Source organism: Carica papaya, chromosome 8 (genome assembly GCF_054855325.1).
Source record: "Carica papaya isolate Zhongbai chromosome 8, ASM5485532v1, whole genome shotgun sequence".
NCBI lineage: Eukaryota > Viridiplantae > Streptophyta > Magnoliopsida > Brassicales > Caricaceae > Carica > Carica papaya.
The window spans coordinates 20,020,327-20,041,112 of NC_142316.1; the positions used below are offsets into that span (position 1 = coordinate 20,020,327).

General features: G+C 46.5%; 4 non-coding genes and 30 pseudogenes across 4 annotated transcripts; 31 read left to right on the forward strand and 3 right to left on the reverse strand.

Annotated features, from left to right (window-relative positions):
• Window positions 1-133: 133 nt before the first annotated feature.
• Window positions 134-252, forward strand: LOC148250527 (5S ribosomal RNA). The gene has a single exon (XR_015815176.1). It is a non-coding gene; the product is annotated as a 5S ribosomal RNA (ribosomal RNA).
• An 883-nt stretch (window positions 253-1,135) lies between these two features.
• LOC148250528 (5S ribosomal RNA) lies at window positions 1,136-1,254 on the forward strand (annotated as a pseudogene).
• A 209-nt stretch (window positions 1,255-1,463) lies between these two features.
• LOC148250529 (5S ribosomal RNA) lies at window positions 1,464-1,582 on the forward strand (annotated as a pseudogene).
• An 845-nt stretch (window positions 1,583-2,427) lies between these two features.
• On the forward strand, window positions 2,428-2,546 carry LOC148250530 (5S ribosomal RNA; annotated as a pseudogene).
• Window positions 2,547-2,752: 206 nt separating this feature from the next.
• Window positions 2,753-2,871, forward strand: LOC148250531 (5S ribosomal RNA; annotated as a pseudogene).
• A 495-nt stretch (window positions 2,872-3,366) lies between these two features.
• Window positions 3,367-3,485, forward strand: LOC148250532 (5S ribosomal RNA; annotated as a pseudogene).
• A 558-nt stretch (window positions 3,486-4,043) lies between these two features.
• On the forward strand, window positions 4,044-4,162 carry LOC148250533 (5S ribosomal RNA; annotated as a pseudogene).
• A 559-nt stretch (window positions 4,163-4,721) lies between these two features.
• LOC148250534 (5S ribosomal RNA) lies at window positions 4,722-4,840 on the forward strand (annotated as a pseudogene).
• A 202-nt stretch (window positions 4,841-5,042) lies between these two features.
• On the forward strand, window positions 5,043-5,161 carry LOC148250535 (5S ribosomal RNA; annotated as a pseudogene).
• A 561-nt stretch (window positions 5,162-5,722) lies between these two features.
• Window positions 5,723-5,840, forward strand: LOC148250536 (5S ribosomal RNA; annotated as a pseudogene).
• A 202-nt stretch (window positions 5,841-6,042) lies between these two features.
• On the forward strand, window positions 6,043-6,161 carry LOC148250537 (5S ribosomal RNA; annotated as a pseudogene).
• Window positions 6,162-6,366: 205 nt separating this feature from the next.
• On the forward strand, window positions 6,367-6,485 carry LOC148250538 (5S ribosomal RNA). The gene has a single exon (XR_015815897.1). It is a non-coding gene; the product is annotated as a 5S ribosomal RNA (ribosomal RNA).
• Window positions 6,486-7,550: 1,065 nt separating this feature from the next.
• Window positions 7,551-7,669, forward strand: LOC148250539 (5S ribosomal RNA; annotated as a pseudogene).
• A 559-nt stretch (window positions 7,670-8,228) lies between these two features.
• On the forward strand, window positions 8,229-8,347 carry LOC148250540 (5S ribosomal RNA; annotated as a pseudogene).
• Window positions 8,348-9,261: 914 nt separating this feature from the next.
• On the forward strand, window positions 9,262-9,380 carry LOC148250541 (5S ribosomal RNA; annotated as a pseudogene).
• A 559-nt stretch (window positions 9,381-9,939) lies between these two features.
• On the forward strand, window positions 9,940-10,058 carry LOC148250542 (5S ribosomal RNA; annotated as a pseudogene).
• A 561-nt stretch (window positions 10,059-10,619) lies between these two features.
• LOC148250543 (5S ribosomal RNA) lies at window positions 10,620-10,738 on the forward strand (annotated as a pseudogene).
• A 205-nt stretch (window positions 10,739-10,943) lies between these two features.
• On the forward strand, window positions 10,944-11,062 carry LOC148250544 (5S ribosomal RNA; annotated as a pseudogene).
• A 919-nt stretch (window positions 11,063-11,981) lies between these two features.
• Window positions 11,982-12,100, forward strand: LOC148250545 (5S ribosomal RNA; annotated as a pseudogene).
• Window positions 12,101-12,659: 559 nt separating this feature from the next.
• LOC148250546 (5S ribosomal RNA) lies at window positions 12,660-12,778 on the forward strand. The gene has a single exon (XR_015815305.1). It is a non-coding gene; the product is annotated as a 5S ribosomal RNA (ribosomal RNA).
• Window positions 12,779-13,657: 879 nt separating this feature from the next.
• Window positions 13,658-13,776, forward strand: LOC148250547 (5S ribosomal RNA; annotated as a pseudogene).
• Window positions 13,777-13,958: 182 nt separating this feature from the next.
• Window positions 13,959-14,074, forward strand: LOC148250548 (5S ribosomal RNA; annotated as a pseudogene).
• A 562-nt stretch (window positions 14,075-14,636) lies between these two features.
• LOC148250549 (5S ribosomal RNA) lies at window positions 14,637-14,755 on the forward strand (annotated as a pseudogene).
• A 527-nt stretch (window positions 14,756-15,282) lies between these two features.
• LOC148250550 (5S ribosomal RNA) lies at window positions 15,283-15,401 on the forward strand (annotated as a pseudogene).
• Window positions 15,402-15,958: 557 nt separating this feature from the next.
• LOC148250551 (5S ribosomal RNA) lies at window positions 15,959-16,077 on the forward strand (annotated as a pseudogene).
• Window positions 16,078-16,286: 209 nt separating this feature from the next.
• On the forward strand, window positions 16,287-16,405 carry LOC148250552 (5S ribosomal RNA; annotated as a pseudogene).
• A 562-nt stretch (window positions 16,406-16,967) lies between these two features.
• Window positions 16,968-17,086, forward strand: LOC148250553 (5S ribosomal RNA). Its single transcript, XR_015814573.1, has one exon. It is a non-coding gene; the product is annotated as a 5S ribosomal RNA (ribosomal RNA).
• Window positions 17,087-17,645: 559 nt separating this feature from the next.
• Window positions 17,646-17,764, forward strand: LOC148250554 (5S ribosomal RNA; annotated as a pseudogene).
• Window positions 17,765-17,960: 196 nt separating this feature from the next.
• LOC148250555 (5S ribosomal RNA) lies at window positions 17,961-18,079 on the forward strand (annotated as a pseudogene).
• A 560-nt stretch (window positions 18,080-18,639) lies between these two features.
• LOC148250556 (5S ribosomal RNA) lies at window positions 18,640-18,758 on the forward strand (annotated as a pseudogene).
• Window positions 18,759-18,963: 205 nt separating this feature from the next.
• On the forward strand, window positions 18,964-19,082 carry LOC148250557 (5S ribosomal RNA; annotated as a pseudogene).
• A 456-nt stretch (window positions 19,083-19,538) lies between these two features.
• On the reverse strand, window positions 19,539-19,657 carry LOC148250558 (5S ribosomal RNA; annotated as a pseudogene).
• A 199-nt stretch (window positions 19,658-19,856) lies between these two features.
• Window positions 19,857-19,975, reverse strand: LOC148250559 (5S ribosomal RNA; annotated as a pseudogene).
• A 204-nt stretch (window positions 19,976-20,179) lies between these two features.
• LOC148250560 (5S ribosomal RNA) lies at window positions 20,180-20,297 on the reverse strand (annotated as a pseudogene).
• Window positions 20,298-20,786: the final 489 nt, after the last annotated feature.

Consider the following 20,786-nt stretch of genomic DNA (forward strand, 5'->3'; position numbering starts at 1 on the left):
AGTCAAGAAGCAGGGGCATTTTAATCGATATTAGAACGAGAATGAGAGGTGAAGTGTGAACGCACAAGGAAACAAATGACGGGAGGGGGAAGAAAGGAGAAGGAGTGTATGTATTTGCAGCGCGAAATTAAACAGGTGCGATCACACCAGCACTAAAGCTCTGGATCCCATCAGAACTCCGCAGTTAAGTGTGCTTGGGCGAGAGTAGTACTCGGATGGGTGACCACTTGAGAAGCCCTCGTGTTGCACCTATTTATTTTCGAATGGGTTGTTCGACGTTACGCGCGAATGGAATTATAAACCGTTGGTTCATTTGCAAAGGTGAGTCACGGTGCCGGGGCATATTACTTGATATTAGAACGAGAAAGAGAGATGCAGAGTGCACGCACAAGGAAACAAATGACGGGAGGGGGGATGGAAGGAGAAAGAGTGTATGTATTTGCAGTGCAGAATGAAACATGTGGGATCATACCAGTACTAATGCAACGGATTCTATCAGAACTCCGCAGTTAAGGGTGCTTGGGTGAAAAAAGTACTCGGATGGGTGACCTCCTGCGAAGTCCTTATATTTCACCCATTTTCTTGGGAGGTCCTCGTGTTGCGCCCGTTTTTTTGCAGATGATTCTTTCGACGTTATGCGCTAATTGATTTATTGTCCGCAGGTTTATTCGCAAATGTGAGTCACGGCGCCGTGACATTTTACTTGATATTAGAACGAGTACGGGAGGTGCTGTGCGCACGCACAAGGAAACAAATGACAGGATGAGGAAGAAAAGAAAAGGAGTGTTGGTATTTGAAGCGCAAAATTAAACAAGTGGCATCATACCAGCACTAATGCACTGGATCCCATCAGAACTCTGCAGTTAATTGTGCTTGGGCGAGAGTAGTACTCGGATTGGTGACCACCTGGGAAGTCCTCGTGTCGAACCAATTTTTTTTCAGACGGGTCGTTCAACGTTACGCGCGACTGGAACTATGGTCCGCTGGTTTATACGCAAATGTGAGTCAAGAATCAGGGACATTTTAATTGATATTAGAACGAGAAAGAGAGGTGCAGTGTGAACGCACAAGGAAACAAATGATGGGAGGGGGGGAGGGAAGAAGGAGTGTATGTATTTTCAGCACGAAATTAAACAGGTGCGGTCACACCAGCACAAATGCACCGGATCCCATCAGAACTCCGCAGTTAAGTGTGCTTTGGCGAAAGTAGTACAATGATGGGTTACCTCCTGGAAAGTTCTCGTGTTGCACCCATTTTCTTTTTTTCAGATGTGCCATTCGACGTTACGCGCGACTTTAATTATAGTCCGCAGATTTATTCGCAAATGTGAGTCACGGCGCCGTGGTATTTTACTTTATATTTGAACGAGAACGAGAGGTGCAGTGCGCTCGCACAAGGAAACAAATGACGGGAGGGGGAAGAAAGGAGAAGGAGTTTATGTATTTGCAGCGCGGAATTAAACGGGTGCGGTCACACCAGCACTAATGCACCGGATCCCATCAGAACTCCGTAGTTAAGTGTGTTTGGGCGAGAGTAGTACTCGGATGGGTGACCTCTTGGGAAGTCCTCGTGTCGCACCAATTTTTTTTCAGACGGGTCGTTCGACGTTACGCGCGACTTGAACTATAATCCGCTGGTTTATACGCAAATGTGAGTCAAGAATCTGTGGCATTTTAATCGATATTAGAACGAAAAGGAGAGGTGCAGTGTGAATGCACAAGGAAACAAATGATGGGAGGGGGGGAGGGAAGAAGGAGTGTATGTATTTTCAGCACAAAATTAAACAGGCCCCGTCACACCAGCACAAATGCAACCGATCCAATCATAACTCCGCAGTTAAGTGTGCTTGGGCGAGAGTAGTACTCGGATGGGTGACCACTTGGGAAGTTCTCGTGTTGCACCCATTTTTTTGCAGATGATTCTTTTGACGTTATGCGCGGCTTGAATTTTGGTCCTCAGGTTTATTCGCAAATGTGAGTCACGGTGTCGTAACATTTTACTTGATATTAAAATGAGCACGGGAGGTACAGTGCGCACGCACAAGGAAATAAATGACGGGAGGGGGAAGAAAGGAGAAGGAGTTTATGTATTTGCAACGCAAAATTAAACGGTTGCGATCATACCAGCACTAATGCAACGGATCCCATCATAACTCTGCAGTTAAGTGTGCTTGGGTGAGAGGGATGGGTGACCTCTTGGGAAGTTCTCGTGTCGCACAAATTTTTTTTCAGACGGGTCGTTCGACTTTACGCGCAACTGGAACTATGGTCCACTTGTTTATACGCAAATGTGAGTCAAGAAGCAGGGGCATATTAATCGATATTAGAACGAGAAAAAGAGGTGCAGTGTGAACGCACAAGGAAACAAATGATGGGAGGGGGGAGGGAAGGAGAAGGAGTGTATGTATTTTCAGCACGAAATTAAACAGGTGCTATCACACCAGCACAAATATACCAGATCCGATCAGAACTCTGCAGTTAAGTGTGCTTTGGCGAAAGTAGTACAAGGATGGGTTACCTCCTGGGAAGTTCTCGTGTTGTACCCATTTTTTTTTCAGATGTGCCATTCGACGTTACGCGCGACTTTAATTATAGTCCGCAGATTTATTCGAAAATGTGAGTCACTGCGCCGTGGCATTTTACTTGATATTTATACGAGAACGAGAGGTGCAGTGCACACACACAAGGAAACAAATGACGGGAAGGGGAAAAAAGGAGAAGGAGTGTACGTATTTGCAGCGCGAAATTAAATAGGTGCCATCATACCAGCACTAATGCACCGTATCCCATCAGAACTTAGCAGTTAAGTGTGCTTGGGCGAGAGTAGTACTCGGATTGGTGACCGCCTGGGAAGTCCTCGTGTTGCACCCATTTTTTTTCGGATGGATCGTTCGACGTTACGCGCGAATGCAATTATAAACCGCTGGTTCATTCGCAAAGGTGAGTCACGATGCCAGGGAATTTTACTTGATATTAGAACAAGAAGGAGAGATGCAGAGTGCACGCACAAGGAAACAAATGACGGGAGAGGGGATGGAGGGAGAAAGAGTGTATGTATTTGCAGCGCAGAATGAAACATGAGCGATCATACCAGCACCAATGAAACGGATTCTATCAGAACTCCGCAAGTTAAGGGTGCTTGGGCGAGAGTAGCACTAGGATGGGTGACCTCATGCGAAGTCCTTATATTTCACCTATTTTCTTAGGAAGTCCTCGTGTTGCACCCATTTTTTTGCAGATGATTCTTTCGACGTTACGCGCGACTTGAATTATGGTCCTCAGGTTTATTCGCAAATGTGAGTCACAGCACCGTAGCATTTTACTTGATATTAGAACGAGCACGGTAGGTGCAGTGCGGAATTAAACGGGTGCGATCATACCATCACTAATGCACCGGATCCCATCAGAACTCCGCAGTTAAGTGTGCTTGGACGAGAATAGTTCTCGGATGGGTGACCTCCTGGGAAGTCCTCGTGTCGCACCAATTTTTTTCAGACGGGTCGTTCGACGTTACGCTCAACTGGAACTGGGGTCCGCTGGTTTCTACGCAATTGTGAGTCAAGAAGCAAGGGCATTTTAATCGATATTTGAACGAGAACGAGAGGTGCAGTTCGCACGCACAAGGAAACAAATGACGGGAGGGGGAAGAAAGGAGAAGGAGTGTATGTATTTGCAGCGCGAAATGAAACAGGTGCGATCATACCAGCACTAATGCAACATATTCTATCAGAACTCCGTAGGTAAGGGTGCTTGGGCGAGAGTAGTACTAGCATGGGTTACCTCCTGCGAAGTCCATATATTTCACCCATTTTCTTGTGAAGTCCTCGTGTTGCACCCATTTTTTTGCAGATGATTCTTTCGACGTTACGCGCGACTTGAATTATGGTCCTCAGGTTTATTCGCAAATATGAGTCACGGTGCTGTAGAATTTTACTTGATATTAGAACGAGAACGGGAAGTGCAGTGCGCACGCACAAGGAAACAAATGACGGGAGGGGGAAGAAAGGGGAATGAGTTTATGTATTTGCAGCGCAAAATTAAACAGGTGCGATCATACAAGCACTAATGTACCGGATCCCATCAGAACTCCGCAGTGAAGTGTTCTTGGGCGAGATTAGTACTCGGATGGGTGACCTCCTGGGAAGTCCTCGTGTCGCACTAATTTTTTTTAAGACGGGTCGTTCGACGTTACGCGCGACTGGAACTCGGGTCCGCTGGTTTATACGCAAATGTGAGTCAAGAAGCAGGGGCATTTTAATCGATATTAGAACGAGAAGGAGAGGTGCAGTGTGAACGCACAAGGAAACAATTGATGGGAGGGGGAGGGAAGGAGAAAAAGTGTATGTATTTGCAGCGCAGAAAGAAACAGGTGCGATCATACCAGCACTAATGCAACGGATTCTATCAGAACTCCGTAGGTAAGGGTGCTTGGGCGAGAGTAGTAATAGCCTGGGTTACCTCCTGCGAAGTCCTTATATTTCTCCCATTTTCTTGTGAAGTCCTCGTGTTGCACCCATTTTTTTGCAGATGATTCTTTCGACGTTACGCGCGACTTGAATTATGGTCCTCAGGTTTATTCGCAAATGTGAGTCACGACGCTGTAGCATTTTACTTGATATTAGAACAAGAACGGGAGGTGCAGCGCGCACGCACAAGGAAACAAATGACGGGAGGGGGAAGAAAAGAGAAGTAGTGTATGTATTTGCAGCGCGAAACTAAACAGGTGCGATCATACCAGCACTAAAGTCCCGGATCCCATCAGAACTCCGCAGTTAACTGTGCTTGGGTGAGATTAGTTCTCGGATGGTTGACCTCTTGGGAAGTCCTCGTGTCGCACAAATTTTTTTTCAGACTGGTCGTTCGACGTTACCCGCGTCTGGAACTAGGGTCCGCTGGTTTATACGCAAATGTGAGTCAAGAAGCAGGGGCATTTTAATCGATATTAGATCGAGAATGAGAGGAGAAGTGTGAACGCACAAGGAAACAAATGACGGGAGGGGGAAGAAAGGAGGAGTGTATGTATTTGCAGCGCGAAATTAAAGAGGTGCGATCATAGCAGCACTAAAGCCCCGGATCCCATCAGAACTCCGCAGTTAAGTGTGCTTCGGCGAGAGTAGTACTCAGATGGGTGACCACCTGGGAAGCCCTCGTGTTGCACCTATTTTTTTTTGGATGGGTTGTTCGACGTTACGCGCGAATGGAATTATAAACCGCTGGTTCATTTGCAAAGGTGAGTCACGGTGCCGGAGCATATTACTTGATATTAGAACGAGAAAGAGAGATGCAGAGTGCACGCACAAGGAAACAAATGAAGGGAGGGGGGATGGGAGGAGAAAGAGTGTATGTATTTACAGTGCAGAATGAAACATGAGGGATCATACCAGCACTAATGCAACGGATTCTATTAGAACTCCGCAGTTAAGGGTGCTTGGGTGAGAAAAGTACTCGGATGGGTGACATCCTGCGAAGTCCTTATATTTCACCCATTTTCTTGGGAGGTCCTCGTGTTGCACCCATCTTTTTGCAGATGATTCTTTCGACGTTACGCACGACTTGATTTATGGTCCGCAGGTTTATTGGCAAATGTGAGTCACGGTGCCGTGGCATTTTACTTGATATTAGAACGAGTACGGGAGGTGCAGTGCGCACGCACAAGGAAACAAATGACGGGAGGAGGAAGAAAAGAGAAGGAGTGTATGTATTTGAAGCGCAAAATTAAACAAGTGGCATCATACCAGCACTAATGCACTGGATCCCTTCAGAACTATGCAGTTAAGCGTGCTTGGGCGAGAGTAGTACTCGGATGGATGACCTCTTGGGAAGTCCTCGTATCGCAACAATTTTTTTTCAGATGGGTCGTTCGATGTTACGCGCGACTGGAACTATGGTCCGCTGGTTTATACGCAAATGTGAGTCAAGAATCAGGGGCATTTTAATCGATATTAGAACGAGAATGAGAGGTGCAGTGTGAACGCACAAGGAAACAAATGACGGGAGGGGGAAGAAAGGAGGAGTGTATGTATTTGCAGCGCGAAATTAAAGAGGTGCAATCATAGTAGCACTAAAGCCCCGGATCCCATCAGAACTCCGCAGTTAAGTGTGCTTGGGCGAGAGTAGTACTCGGATGGGTGACGACCTGGGAAGCCCTCATGTTGCACCAATTTTTTTTCGGATGGGTTGTTCGACGTTACGCGCGAATGGAATTATAAATCGCTGGTTCATTTGCAAAGGTGAGTCACGGTGCCGGGGCATATTACTTGATATTAGAATGAGAAAGAGAGATGCAGAGTGCACGCACAAGGAAACAAATGACGGGAGGGGGAAGAAAGGAGAAGGAGTTTATGTATTTGCAGCGCGGAATTAAACGGGTGCGATCATACCGGCACTAATGCACCGGATCCCATCAGAACTCCGCAGTTAAGTGTGCTTGGGCGAGAGTAGTACTCGGATGGGTGACCTCTTGGGAAGTCCTTGTGTCGCACCAATTTTTTTTCAGACGGGTCGTTCGACGTTACGCACGACTGGAACTAGGGTCCGCTGGTTTATACACAAATATGAGTCAAGAAGCAGGGGCATTTTAATCGATATTAGAACGAGAAGGAGAGGTGTAGTGTGAACGCACAAGGAAACAATTGATGGGAGGGGGAGGGAAGGAGAAAAAGTGTATGTATTTGCAGCGCAGAATGAAACAGGTGCGATAATACCAGCACTAATGCAACGGATTCCATCAGAACTCCGTAGGTAAGGGTGCTTGGGCGAGAGTAGTAATAGCATGGGTTACCTCCTGCAAAGTCCTTATATTTCACCCATTTTCTTGTGAAGTCCTCGTGTTGCACCCATTTTTTTGCAGATGATTCTTTCGACGTTACGCGCGACTTGAATTATGGTCCTCAGGTTTATTCGTAAACGTGAGTCACGGCGCTGTAGCATTTTACTTGATAATAGAACGAGAACGGGAGGTTTAGCGCGCACAAAAAAGGAAACAAATGACGGGAGGGGGAAGAAAAGAGAAGGAGTGTATGTATTTGCAGCTTGAAACTAAACAGGTGCAATCATACCACGCACAAGGAAACAGGGGCATTTTAATCGATATTAGAACGAGAAGGAGAGATGCAGAGTGCACGCACAAGGAAACAAATGACGGGAGGGGGGATGGAGGGAGAAAAAGTGTATGTATTTGCAACGCAGAATGAAACATGACCAATCATACCAGCACTAATGTAACGGATTCTATCAGAACTCCGCAAGTTAATGGTGCTTGGGCGAGAGTAGCACTAGGATGGGTGACCTCCTGCGAAGTCCTTATATTTCACCCATTTTCTTAGGAAGTCCTCGTGTTGCACCCATTTTTTTGCAGATATTCTTTCGACGATACGCGCGACTTGAATTATGGTCCTCAGGTTTATTCGCAAATGTGAGTCACGACACCTTAGCATTTTACTTGATGTTAGAACGAGCACGGGAGGTGCAGTGCGCACGCACAAGGAAACAAATGACGGGAGGGGGAAGAAAGGAGAAGGAGTTTATGTATTTGCAGCGCATAATTAAACGGGTGCGATCATACCAGCACTAATGCACCGGATCCCATCAGAACTCCGCAGTTAAGTGCGCTTGGGCGAGAGTGGTACTCGGATGGGTGACCTCCTGGGAAGTCCTTGTGTCGCACCAATTTTTTTTCAGACGGGTCGTTTGACGTTACGCGCAACTGGAACTAGGGTTCGCTTGTTTATACGCAAATGTGAGTCAAGAAGCAGGGGCATTTTAATCGATATTAGAACGAGAAGGAGAGGTGCAGTGTGAATGCACAAGGAAACAATTGATGGGAGGGGGAGGGAAGGAGAAGGAGTGTATGTATTTTCAGCACGAAATGAAACAGGTGCGATCATACCAGCACTAATGCATTGGATTCTATCAGAACTCCGTAGGTAAGGGTGCTTGGGCGAGAGTAGTACTAGCATGGGTTACCTCCTGCGAAGTCCTTATATTTCACCCATTTTTTTGTGAAGTCCTCGTGTCGCACCAATTTTTTTTCAAACGGGTTGTTCGACGTTACGTGCGTATGGAACTAGGGTCCGCTGGTTTATACGCAAATGTGAGTCAAGAAGCAGGGGCATTTTAATCGATATTAGAACGAGAATGAGAGGTGAAGTGTGAACGCACAAGGAAACAAATGACGGGAGGGGGAAGAAAGGAAAAGGAGTGTATGTATTTGCAGCGCGAAATTAAACAGGTGCGATCATACCAGCACTAAAGCTCCGGATCCCATCAGAACTCCGCAGCTAAGTGTGCTTGGGCGAGGGTGGTACTCGAATGGGTGACCACTTGGGAAGCCCTCTTGTTGCACCTATTTTTTTTCGGATGGGTTGTTCGACGTTACGCGCGAATGGAATTATAAACCGCTGGTTCATATGCAAAGGTGAGTCATGGTGCCGGGGAATATTACTTGATATTAGAACGAGAAAAAGAGATGCAGAGTGCACGCACAAGCAAACAAATGACGGGAGGGGGGATGGGAGGAGAAAGAGTGTATGTATTTGCAGTGCAGAATGAAACATGAGGGATCATACCAGCACTAATGCAACGGATTCTATCAGAACTCCGCAGTTAAGGGTGCTTGGGCAAGAAAAGTACTCGGATGGGTGACCTCCTGCGAAGTCCTTATATTTCACCCATTTTCTTGGGAGGTCGTCGTGTTGCACCCATCTTTTTGCAGATGATTCTTTCGACGTTACGCGCGACTTGATTTATGGTCCGCAGTTTTATTCGCAAATGTGAGTCACGGCGCTGTGGCATTTTACTTGATATTAGAACTAGTACGGGAGGTGCAGTGCGCACGCACAAGGAAACAAATTACGGGAGGAGGAAGAAAAGAGAAGGAGTGTATGTATTTGAAGCGCAAAATTAAACAAGTGGCATCATACCAGCACTAATGCACTGGATCTTATCAGAACTCTGCAGTTAAGTGTGCTTAGGCGAGAGTAGTACTAGGATGGGTGACCTCCTGCGAAGTCCTTATATTTCACCCATTTTCTTAGGAAGTCCTCGTGTTGCACCCATTTTTTTGCAGATAGTTCTTTCGACAATACGCGCGACTTGAATTATGGTCATCAGGTTTATTCGCAAATGTGAGTCACAGCACTGTAGCATTTTACTTGATATTAGAACGAGTACGGGAGGTGCAGTGCGCACGCACAAGGAAACAAATGACGGGAGGGGGAAGAAAGGAGAAGGAGTTTATGTATTTGCAGCGCGGAATTAAACTGATGGGATCATACCAGCGCTAATGCACCGGATCCCATCAGAACTCCGCAATTAAGTGTGCTTGGGCGAGAGTAGTACTCGGATGGGTGACCTCCTGGGAATTCCTCGTGTCGCACTAATTTTTTTTCAGACGGGTCGTTCGACGTTATGCGCCACTGGAACTGGGATCCGCTGGTTTATACACAAATGTGAGTCAAGAAATAGAGGCATTTTAATCGATATTAGAACGAGAAAGAGAGGGGCAGTGTGAATGCACAAGGAAACAATTGATGGGAGGGGGAGGGAAGGAGAAGGAGTGTTTTTATTTTCAGCACGAAATACAACAGGTGCGATCATACCAGCACTAATGCAACGGATTCTATCAGAACTCCGTAGGTAAGGGTGCTTGGGCGAGAGTAGTATTAGCATGGGTTACCTCCTGCGAAGTCCTTATATTTCACCCATTTTCTTGTGAAGTCTTCGTGTTGCACCCATTTTTTTGCAGATGATTCTTTCGATGTTATGCGCGACTTGAATTATGGTCCTCAGGTTTATTCGCAAATGTGAGTCACGGTGCTGTAGCATTTTACTTGATATTAGAACGAGAACGGGAGATGCAGTGCGCACGCACATGGAAACAAATGACGGGAGGGGGAAGAAAGGAGAAGGAGTTTATATATTTGAAGCGCAAAATTAAACAGGTGCGATCATACCAGCACTAATACACCGGATCCCATCAGAACTCCACAGCTAAGTGTGCTTGGGCAAGAGTAGTACTCGGATGGGTGACCTCCTGGGAAGTCCTCGTGTCGCATTAATTTTTTTTTCAGACGGGTCGTTCGACGTTACGCGCGACTAGAACTAGGGTCCACTGGTTTATACGCAAATGTGAGTCAAGAAGTAGGGGCATTTTAATCGATATTAGAATGAGAATGAGAGATGCAGAGTGCACGCACAAGCAAACAAATGACGGGAGGGGGGATGGAGGGAGAAAAAGTGTATGTATTTGCATCGCAAAATGAAACATGAGCAATCATACCAGCACGAATGCAACGGATTCTATCAGAAATCCGCAAGTTAAGGGTGCTTGGGCGAGAGTAGTAATTGCATGGGTTACCTCCTGCGAAGTCCTTATATTTCACCCATTTTCTTAGGAAGTCCTCGTGTCGCAACAATTTTTTTTCAGACGGGTTGTTCGACGTTACGCGCGACTGGAACTAGGGTCCGCTGGTTTATACCCAAATGTGAGTCAAGAAGCAGGGGCATTTTAATCGATATTAGAACGAGAATGAGAGGTGCAGTGTGAATGCACAAGGAAACAATTGACGGGAGGGGGAAGAAATGAGAGGAGTGTGTGTATTTGCAGTGCGAAATTAAACAGGTACGATCATACCAGCACTAAAGCCCCGGATCCCATCAGAACTCCGCAGTTAAGTGTGCTTGGGCGAGAGTAGTACTCGAATGTGTGACCACTGAGGAAGCCCCCGTGTTGCACCTATTTTTTTCGAATGGGTTGTTCGACGTTACACGCGAATGGAATTATAAACCGCTGGTTCATTTGCAAAGGTGAGTCACGGTGCCGGGGCATATTACTTGATATTAGAACGAGAAAGAGAGATGTAGAGTGCACGCACAAGGAAACAAATGACGGGAGGGGGGATGGGAGGAGAAAAAGTGTATGTATTTGCAGTGCATAATGAAACATGAGGGATCATACCAGCACTAATGCAACGGATTCTATCAGAACTCCGAAGTTAAGGGTGCTTGGGCGAGAAAAGTACTCGGATGGGTGACCTCCTGCGAAGTCCTTATATTTCACACATTTTCTTGGGAAGTCGTCGTGTTGCACCCATCTTTTTGCAGATGATTCTTTCGACGTTACGCGCGACTTGATTTATGGTCCGCAGGTTTTTTCGCAAATGTGAGTCACGGCGCCGTGACATTTTACTTGATATTAGAACGAGTACGGAAGGTGCAGTGCGCACGCACAAGGAAACAAATGACGGGAGGAGGAAGAAAAGAGAAGGAGTGTATGTATTTGAAGCGCAAAATTAAACAAGTGGCATCATACCAGCACTGATGCACTGGATCCCATCAGAACTCCGCAGTTAAGTGTGCTTTGGCGAAAGTAGTACAATGATGGGTTACCTCCTGGGATGTTCTCGTGTTGCACCCATTTTCATTTCTTCAGATGTGCCGTTCGACGTTACGCGCGACTTTAATTATGGTCCGCAGATTTATTCGCAAATGCGAGTCACGGCGACGTGGCATTTTACTTGATATTTGAACGAGAACGAGAGGTGCAGTGTGAACGCACAAAGAAACAAATAACGGGAGGGGGGATGGAGGGAGAAAAAGTGTATGTATTTGCAGCGCAGAATGAAACATGAGCAATCATACCAGCACCAATGCAACGGATTCTATCAGAACTCCACAAGTTAAGGGTGCTTGGGTGAGAGTAGTACTAGGATGGGTGACCTCCTGCGAAGTCCTTATATTTCACCCATTTTCTTAGGAAGTCCTCGTGTTACACCCATTTTTTTGCAGATGATTCTTTCGACGATACGCGCGACTTGAATTATGGTCCTCAGGTTTATTCGCAAATGTGAGTCACGGCACCGTAGCATTTTACTTGATATTAGAACGAGCACGGGAGGTGCAGTGCGCACGCACAAGGAAACAATTGACGGGAGGGGGAAGAAAGGAGAAGGAGTTTATGTATTTGAAGCACGGAATTAAACTTATGCGATCATACCAGCACTAATGCACCGGATCCCATCAGAACTCCGCAGTTAAGTATGCTTGGGCGAGAGTAGAACTCGGATGGGTGACCTCCTAGGAAGTCCTCGTGTCGCACCAATTTTTTTTCAGACGGGTTATTCGACGTTACGCGCGACTGGAACTAGAGTCTGCTGGTTTATATGCAAATGTGAGTCAAAAAGCAGGGGCATTTTAATCGATATTAGAACGAGAAGGAGAGGTGCAGTGTGAACGCACAAGGAAACAATTGATGGGAGGGGGAGGGAAGGAGAAGGAGTGTATGTATTTTCAGCACGAAATGAAATAGGTGCGATCATACCAGCACTAATGCAACGGATTCTATCAGAACTCTATAGGTAAGGGTGCTTGGGCGAGAGAAGTACTAGCATGGGTTACCTCCTGCGAAGTCCTTATATTTCACCAATTTTCTTATGAAGTTCTCGTGTCGCACCAATTTTTTTTCAGACGGGTCGTTCGACGTTACGCGCGTCTGGAACTAGGGTTCGCTGGTTTATACGCAAATGTGAGTCAACAAGCAGGGGCATTTTAATTGATATTAGAACGAGAATGAGAGGTGAAGTGTGAACGCACAAGGAAACAAATGACGGGAGGGGGAAGAAAGGAGAAGGAGTGTATGTATTTGCAGCGCGAAATTAAACAGGTGCGATCATACCAGCATTAAAGCTCCGGATCCCATCAGAACTCCGCAATTAAGTGTGCTTGGGCGAGGGTAGTACTCGGATGGGTGACCACTTGGGAAGCCCTCGTGTTGCACCAATTTTTTTTCGGATGGGTTGTTCGACGTTACGCGCGAATGCAATTATAAACCGCTGGTTCATTTGCAAAGGTGAGTCATGGTGCCGGGGAATATTACTTGATATTAGAACGCGAAAGAGAGATGCAGAGTGCACGCACAAGGAAACAAATGACGGGAGGGGGGATGGGAGGAGAAAGAGTGTATGTATTTGCAGTGCAGAATGAAACATGAGGGATCATACCAGCACTAATGCAACGAATTCTATCAGAACTCCGCAGTTAAGGGTGCTTGGGCGAGAAAAGTACTCGGATGGGTGACCTCCTGCGAAGTCCTTATATTTCACCCATTTTCTTGGGAGGTCGTCGTGTTGCACCCATCTTTTTGCAGATGATTCTTTCGACGTTACGCGCGACTTGATTTATGATCCGCAGGTTTATTCGCAAATGTGAGTCACGGCGCCGTGGCATTTTACTTGATATTAGAACGAGTACGGGAGGTGCAGAGCGAACGCACAAGGAAACAAATGACGGGAGGAGGAAGAAAAAAGAAGGAGTGTATGTATTTGAAGCGCAAAATTAAAAAAGTGGCATCATACCAGCACTAATGCATTGGATCCCTTCAGAACTTTGCAGTTAAGCGTGCTTGGGCGAGAGTAATACTCGGATGGGTGACCTTTTGGGAAGTCCTCGTATCGCAACAATTTTTTTCCAGATGGGTCGTTCGACGTTACGCGCGATTGGAACTATGCTCCGCTGGTTTATACGCAAATGTGAGTCAAGAATCAGAGGCATTTTAATCGATATTAGAACGAGAAGGAGAGGTGCAGTGTGAACGCACAAGGAAACAAATCATGGGAGGGGGGAGGGAAGGAGTGTATGTATTTTCTGCACGAAATTAAACAGGTGCGGTCACACCAGCACAAATGCACCGGATCCCATCAGAACTCCGCAGTTAAGTGTGCTTTGGCGAAAGTAGTACAATGATGGGTTACCTCCTGGGAAGTTCTCGTGTTGCACCAATTTTCTTTTTTTCAGATGTGCCGTTCGACGTTACGCGCGACTTTAATTATGGTCCGCAGATTTATTCGCAAATGTGAGTCACGGCGCCGTGGCATTTTACATGATATTTGAACGACAATGAGAGGTGCAGTGCGCACGCACAAGGAAACAAATGACGGGAGGGGGAAGAAAGGAGAAGGAGTTTATGTATTTGCAGCGCTAAAGCACCGGATCCCATCAGAACTCCGCAGTTAAGTGTGCTTGGGTGAGAGTAGTACTCGGATGGGTGACCTCCTGGGAAGTCCTCGTTTCGCATTAATTTTTTTTTCAGACGGGTCGTTCGACGTTACGCGCGACTAGAACTAGGATCCACTGGTTTATACGCAAATGTGAGTCAAAAAGCAGGGGCATTTTAATCGATATTAGAACGAGAATGAGAGATGCAGAGTGCACGCACAAGGAAACAAATGACGGCAGGGGGGATGGAGGGAGAAAAAGTGTATGTATTTGCAGCGCAGAATGAAACATGAGCAATCATACCAGCACCAATGCAACGGATTCTATCAGAACTCCGCAAGTTAAGGGTGCTTGGGCGAGAGTAGCTCTAGGATGGGTGACCTCCTGCGAAGTCCTTATATTTCACCCATTTTCTTAGGAAGTCCTCGTGTTGCACCCATTTTTTTGCAGATGATTCTTTCGACGTTACGTGCGACTTGAATTATGGTCCTCAGGTTTATTCGCAAATGTGAGTCATGGCGCTGTAGCATTTTACTTGATATTAGAACGAGAACGGGAGGTTTTGCGCGCACAAACAAGGAAACAAATGACGGGAGGGGGAAGAAAAGAGAAGGAGTGTATGTATTTGCAGCGCGAAACTAAACAGGTGCGATCATACCAGCACTAAAGCCCCGGATCCCATCAGAACTCCGCAGTTAAGTGTGCTTGGGGGAGATTAGTACTCGGATGGTTGACCTCCTGGGAAGTCCTCGTGTCGCACCAATTTTTTTTCAGACTGGTCGTTCGACGTTACGCGCGTCTGGAACTAGGGTCCGCTGGTTTATACGCAAATGTGAGTCAAGAAGCAGGGGCATTTTAATCGATATTAGAACTAGAATGAGAGGTGAAGTGTGAACGCACAAGGAAACAAATGACGGGAGGGGGAAAAAAGGAGGAGTGTATGTATTTGCAGCGCGAAATTAAAGAGGTGCGATCATACCAGCACTAAAGCCCCGGATCCAAGCACAACTCTGCAGTTAAGTGTGTTTGGGTGACAGTAGTACTCGGATGGGTGACCACCTTGGAAGCCCTCGTGTTGCACCTATTTTTCTTCGGATGGGTTGTTCGACGTTACACGCGAATGGAATTATAAACTGCTAGTTCATTTGCAAAGGTGAGTCACGGTTCTGGGGCATATTACTTGATATTAGAACGAGAAAGAGAGATGTAGAGTGCACGCACAAGGAAACAAATGACGGGAGGGGGGATGGGAGGAGAAATAGTGTATGTATTTGCAGTGCATAATGAAACATGAGAGATCATACCAGCACTAATGCAACGGATTCTATCAGAACTCCGCAGTTAAGGGTGCTTGGGCGAGAAAAGTACTCGGATGGGTGACCTCCTGCGAAGTCCTTATATTTCACCCATTTTCTTGGGAGGTCCTCGTCTTGCACCCATCTTTTTGCAGATGATTCTTTCGACGTTACGCGCGACTTGATTTATGGTCTACAGGTTTATTCACAAATGTGAGTCACGGCGCCGTGGCATTTTACTTGATATTAGAACGAGTACGGGAGGTGCAGTGCGCACGCACAAGGAAACAAATGACGGGAGGAGGAAGAAAAGAGAAGGAGTGTATGTATTTGAAGCAAAAAATTAAACAAGTGGCATCATACCAGCACTAATGCACTGGATCCCATCAGAACTCTGCAGTTAAGCGTGCTTGGGCGAGAGTAGTACTCGGATGGATGAGCTCTTGGGAAGTCCTAGTATCGCAACAATTTTTTTTCAGATGGGTCGTTCGACGTTACGCGCGACTGGAACTATGGTCCGCTGGTTTATACGCAAATGTGAGTCAAGAAGAAGGGGCATTTTAATCGATATTAGAACGAGAAGGAGAGGTGCAGTGTGAACGCACAAGGAAACAAATGATTGGAGGGGGGAGGGAAGAAGGAGTGTATGTATTTTCAGCACGAAATTAAGCAGGTGCGGTCACACCAGCACAAATGCACCGGATCCCCTCAAAACTCCGTAGTTAAGTGTGCTTTGGCGAAAGTAGTACAATGATGGGTTACCTCCTGGGAAGTTCTCGTGTTGCACCCATTTTCTTTTTTTCAGATGTGCAGTTCGACGTTACGCGCGACTTTAATTATGGTCCGCAGATTTATTCGCAAATGTGAGTCACGGCGCCGTGGCATTTTACATGATATTTGAATGACAACGAGAGGTGCAGTGCGCACGCACAAGGAAACAAATGACGAGAGGGGGAATAAAGGTGAAGGAGTTTATGTATTTGCAGCGCGAAATTAAACAGTTGCTATCATACCAGCACTAATGCATCGGATCCCATTAGAACTCCGCAGTTAAGTGTGCTTGGGCGAGAGTAGTACTTGGATGGGTGACCTCTTGGGAAGTCCTCGTGTCGTATTAATTTTTTTTTGAGACGGGTCGTTCGACGTTACGCGCGACTAGAACTAGGGTCCAATGGTTTATACGCAAATGTGAGTCAAGAAGCAGGGGCATTTTAATCGATATTAGAACGAGAAGGATAGATGCAGAGTGCACGCACAATGAAACAAATGACGGGAGGGGGGATGGAGGGAGAAAAAGTGTATGTATTTGCAGCGCATAATGAAACATGAGCAATCATACCAGCACGAATGCAACAGATTCTATCAGAAATTCGCATGTTAAGGGTGCTTGGGCGAGAGTAGCACTAGGATGGGTGACCACCTGCGAAGTCCTTATATTTCACCCATTTTCTTAGGAAGTCCTCGTGTTGCACCCATTTTTTTGCAGATGATTCTTTCGACGATACGCGCGACTTGAATTATGGTCCTCAGGTTTATTCGCAAATGTGAGTCACGGCACCGTAGCATTTTACTTGATATTAGAACGAGCACGGGAGGTGCAATGCGCACGCACAAGGAAACAAATGACGGGAGGGGGAAGAAAGGAGAAGAAGTTTATGTATTTGCAGCGCAGAATTAAACGGGTGCGATCATACCAGCACTAATGCACCGGATCCCGTCAGAACTCTGCAGTTAAGTGTGCTTGGGCGAGAGTAGTACTCGGATGGGTGACCTCTTGGGAAGTCCTCGTGTCGCACCAATTTTTTTTCAGACGGGTCGTTCGACGTTACGCGCGACTGGAACTAGGGTCCGCTGGTTTATACGCAAATGTGAGTCAAGAAGAAGGGGCATTTTAATCGATATTAGAACGAGAAGGAGAGGTGCAGTGTGAACGCACAAGGAAACAATTGATGGGAGGGGGAGGGAAGGATAAAAATTGTTTGTATTTGCAGCGCAGAATGAAACAGGTGCGATCATACCAGCACTAATGCATCGGATTCTATCAGAACTCCGTAGGTAAGCGTGCTTGTGCGAGAGTAGTAATAGCGTGGGTTACCTCCTGCGAAGTCCTTATATTTCACCCATTTTCTTGTGAAGTCCTTTTGTTGCACCCATTTTTTTGCAGATGATTCTTTCGACCTTACGCGCGACTTGAATTATGGTCCTCAGGTTTATTCGCAAATGTGAGTCACGGCGCTGTAGCATTTTACTTGATATTAGAACGTGAACGGGAGGTGCAGCCCGCACGCACAAGGAAACAAATGACGGGAGGGGAAAGAAAAGAGAAGGAGTGTATGAATTTGCAGCGCGAAACTAAACAGGTGCGATCATACCAGCACTAAAGCCCTGGATCCCATCAGAACTCCGCAGTTAAGTGTGCTTGGGGGAGATTAGTACTCGGATGGTTGACCTCCTGGGAAGTCCTCGTGTCGCACCAATTTTTTTTCAGACTGGTCGTTCGACGTTACGCGCGTCTGGAACTAGGGTCCGCTGGTTTATACGCAAATGTGAGTCAAGAAGCAGGGGCATTTTAATCGATATTAGAACGAGAATGAGAGGTGAAGAGTGAACGCACAAGGAAACAAATGACGGGAGGGGGAAGAAAGGAGGAGGGTATGTAGCGCGAAATTAAAGAGGTGCGATCATACCAGCACTAAAGCCCCGGATCCCATCAGAACTCCGCAGTTAAGTGTGCTTGGGCGAGAGTAGTACTTGGATGGGTGACCACCTAGGAAGCCCTCGTGTTCCACCTATTTTTTTTCGGATGGGTTGTTCGACGTTACGCGCGAATGAAATTATAAACCGCTGGTTCATTTGCAAAGGTGAGTCACGGTGCCGGGGCATATTACTTGATATTAGAACGAGAAAGAGAGATGCAGAGTGCACGCACAAGGAAACAAATGACGGGAGGGGGGATGGGAGGAGAAAGAGTGTATGTATTTGCAGTGCACAATGAAACATGAGGGATCATCCCAGCACTAATGCAACGGATTCTATCAGAACTCCGCAGTTAAGGGTGCTTGGGCGAGAAAAGTACTCGGATGGGTGACCTCCTGCGAAGTCCTTATATTTCACCCATTTTCTTGGGAGGTCCTCGTGTTGCACCCATCTTTTTGCAGATGATTCTTTCGATGTTACGCGCGATTTGATTTATGGTCCGCAGGTTTATTCGCAAATGTGAGTCACGGCGCCATGGCATTTTACTTGATATTAGAACGAGTACGGGAGGTGCAGTGCGTACGCACAAAGAAACAAATGACGGGAGGAGGAAGAAAAGAGAGGGAGTGTATGTATTTGAAGCGCAAAATTAAACAAGTGGCATCATACCAGCACTAATGCACTGGATCCCATCAGAACTCTGCAGTTAAGCGTGCTTGGGCGAGAGTAGTACTCGGATGGGTGAGCTCTTGGGAAGTCCTCGTATCTCAACAATTTTTTTTCAGATGGGTCGTTCGACGTTACGCGCAACTGGAACTATGGTCCGTTGGTTTATATGCAAATGTGAGTCAAGAATCAGGGGCATTTTAATCGATATTAAAACGAGAATGAGAGATGCAGTGTGAACGCATAAGGAAACAAATGATTGGAGGGGGGGGAGGGAACAAGGAGTGTATGTATTTTCAGCACGAAATTAAACAGGTGCGGTCACACCAGCACATATGCACCGGATCCCATCAGAACTCCGCAGTTAAGTGTGCTTTGGCGAAAGTAGTACAATGATGGGTTACCTCCTGGGAAGTTCTCATGTTGCACCCATTTTCTTTTTTTCAGATGTGCCGTTCGACGTTACGCGCGAATAAACCTGTGGACCAAAAATCAAGTCGCGCGGAACGTCGAAAGAATCATCTGCAAAAAGATGGGTGCAACACGAGGACCTCCCAAGAAAATGGGTGCAACACGAGGACTTCCGAAGTGGTCAACCATCCGAGTACTACTCTCGCCCAAGCACCCTTAACTGCTGAGTTCTGATAGAATCTGTTGCATTAGTGCTGGTATGATCCCTCACGTTTCATTCTGCACTGCAAATACATACACTCTTTCTCCGTCCGTCCCTTCTCCCGTCATTTGTTTCCTTGTGCGTGCACTCTGCATCTCTCTTTCTCGTTCTAATATCAAGTAATATGCCCCGGCACCGTGACTCACCTTTGCAAATGAACCAGCGGTTTATAATTCCATTCGCGCGTAACGTCGAACAACCCATCCGAAAAAAAATAGGTGGAACACGAGGGCTTCCTAGGTGGTCACCCATCCAAGTACTACTCTCGCCCAAGCACACTTAACTGCGGAGTTCTGATGGGATCCGGGGCTTTAGTGCTGGTATGATCGCACCTCTTTAATTTCGCGCTACATACCCTCCTCCTTTCTTCCCCCTCCCGTCATTTGTTTCCTTGTGCGTTCACACTTCACCTCTCATTCTCGTTCTAATATCAATTAAAATGCCCCTGCTTCTTGACTCACATTTACGTATAAACCAGCGGACCCTAGTTCCAGACGCGCGTAACGTCGAACGGCACATCTGAAAAAAAAAAATGGGTGCAACACGAGAACTTCCCAGGAGGTAACCCATCATTGTACTACTTTCGCCAAAGCACACTTAACTGCGGAGTTCTGATGGGATCCGTTGCATTTGTGCTGGTGTGACCGCACCTGTTTAATTTCGTGCTGAAAATACATACACTCCTTCTTCCCTCCTGCCCTCCCATCATTTGTTTCCTTTTGCGTTCACATTGCACCTCTCCTTCTCGTTCTAATATCGATTAAAATTCCCCTGATTCTTGACTCACATTTGCGTATAAACCAGTGGACCATAGTTCCAGTCGCGCGTAATGTCGAACGACCTATCTGAACAAAAATTGTTGCGATACGAGGACTTCTCAAGAGGTCACCCATCCGAGTACTACTCTCGCCCAAGCACACTTAACTGCAGAGTTCTGATGGGATCCAGTGCATTTGTGCAGGTATGATGCCACTTGTTTAATTTTGCGCTTCAAATACATACTTTCCTAATCTTTTCTTCCTCCTCCCGTCATTTGTTTCCTTGTGTGTGCGCATTGCACCTCCCGTACTCGTTCTAATATCAAGTAAGATGCCACGGCGCCGTGACTCACATTTGCGAATAAACCTGCGGACCATAAATCAAGTCACGCGTAACGTCGAAAGAATCATCTGCAGAAAGATGGGTGCAACACGAGGACCTCCCAAGAAGATGGGTGAAATATAAGGACTTCGCAGGAGGTCACGCATCTGAGTACTTTTCTCTCCCAAACACCCTTAACTGCGGAGTTCTGATAGAATCTGTTGCATTAGTGCTGGTATGATCCCTCATGTTTCATTCTGCACTACAGATACATACACTCTTTCTCCTTCCATCCCCCCACCCGTCATTTGTTTCCTTGTGCGTGCACTCTGCATCTCTATTTCTCGTTCTAATATCAAGTAATATGCCCCGGCACCGTGACT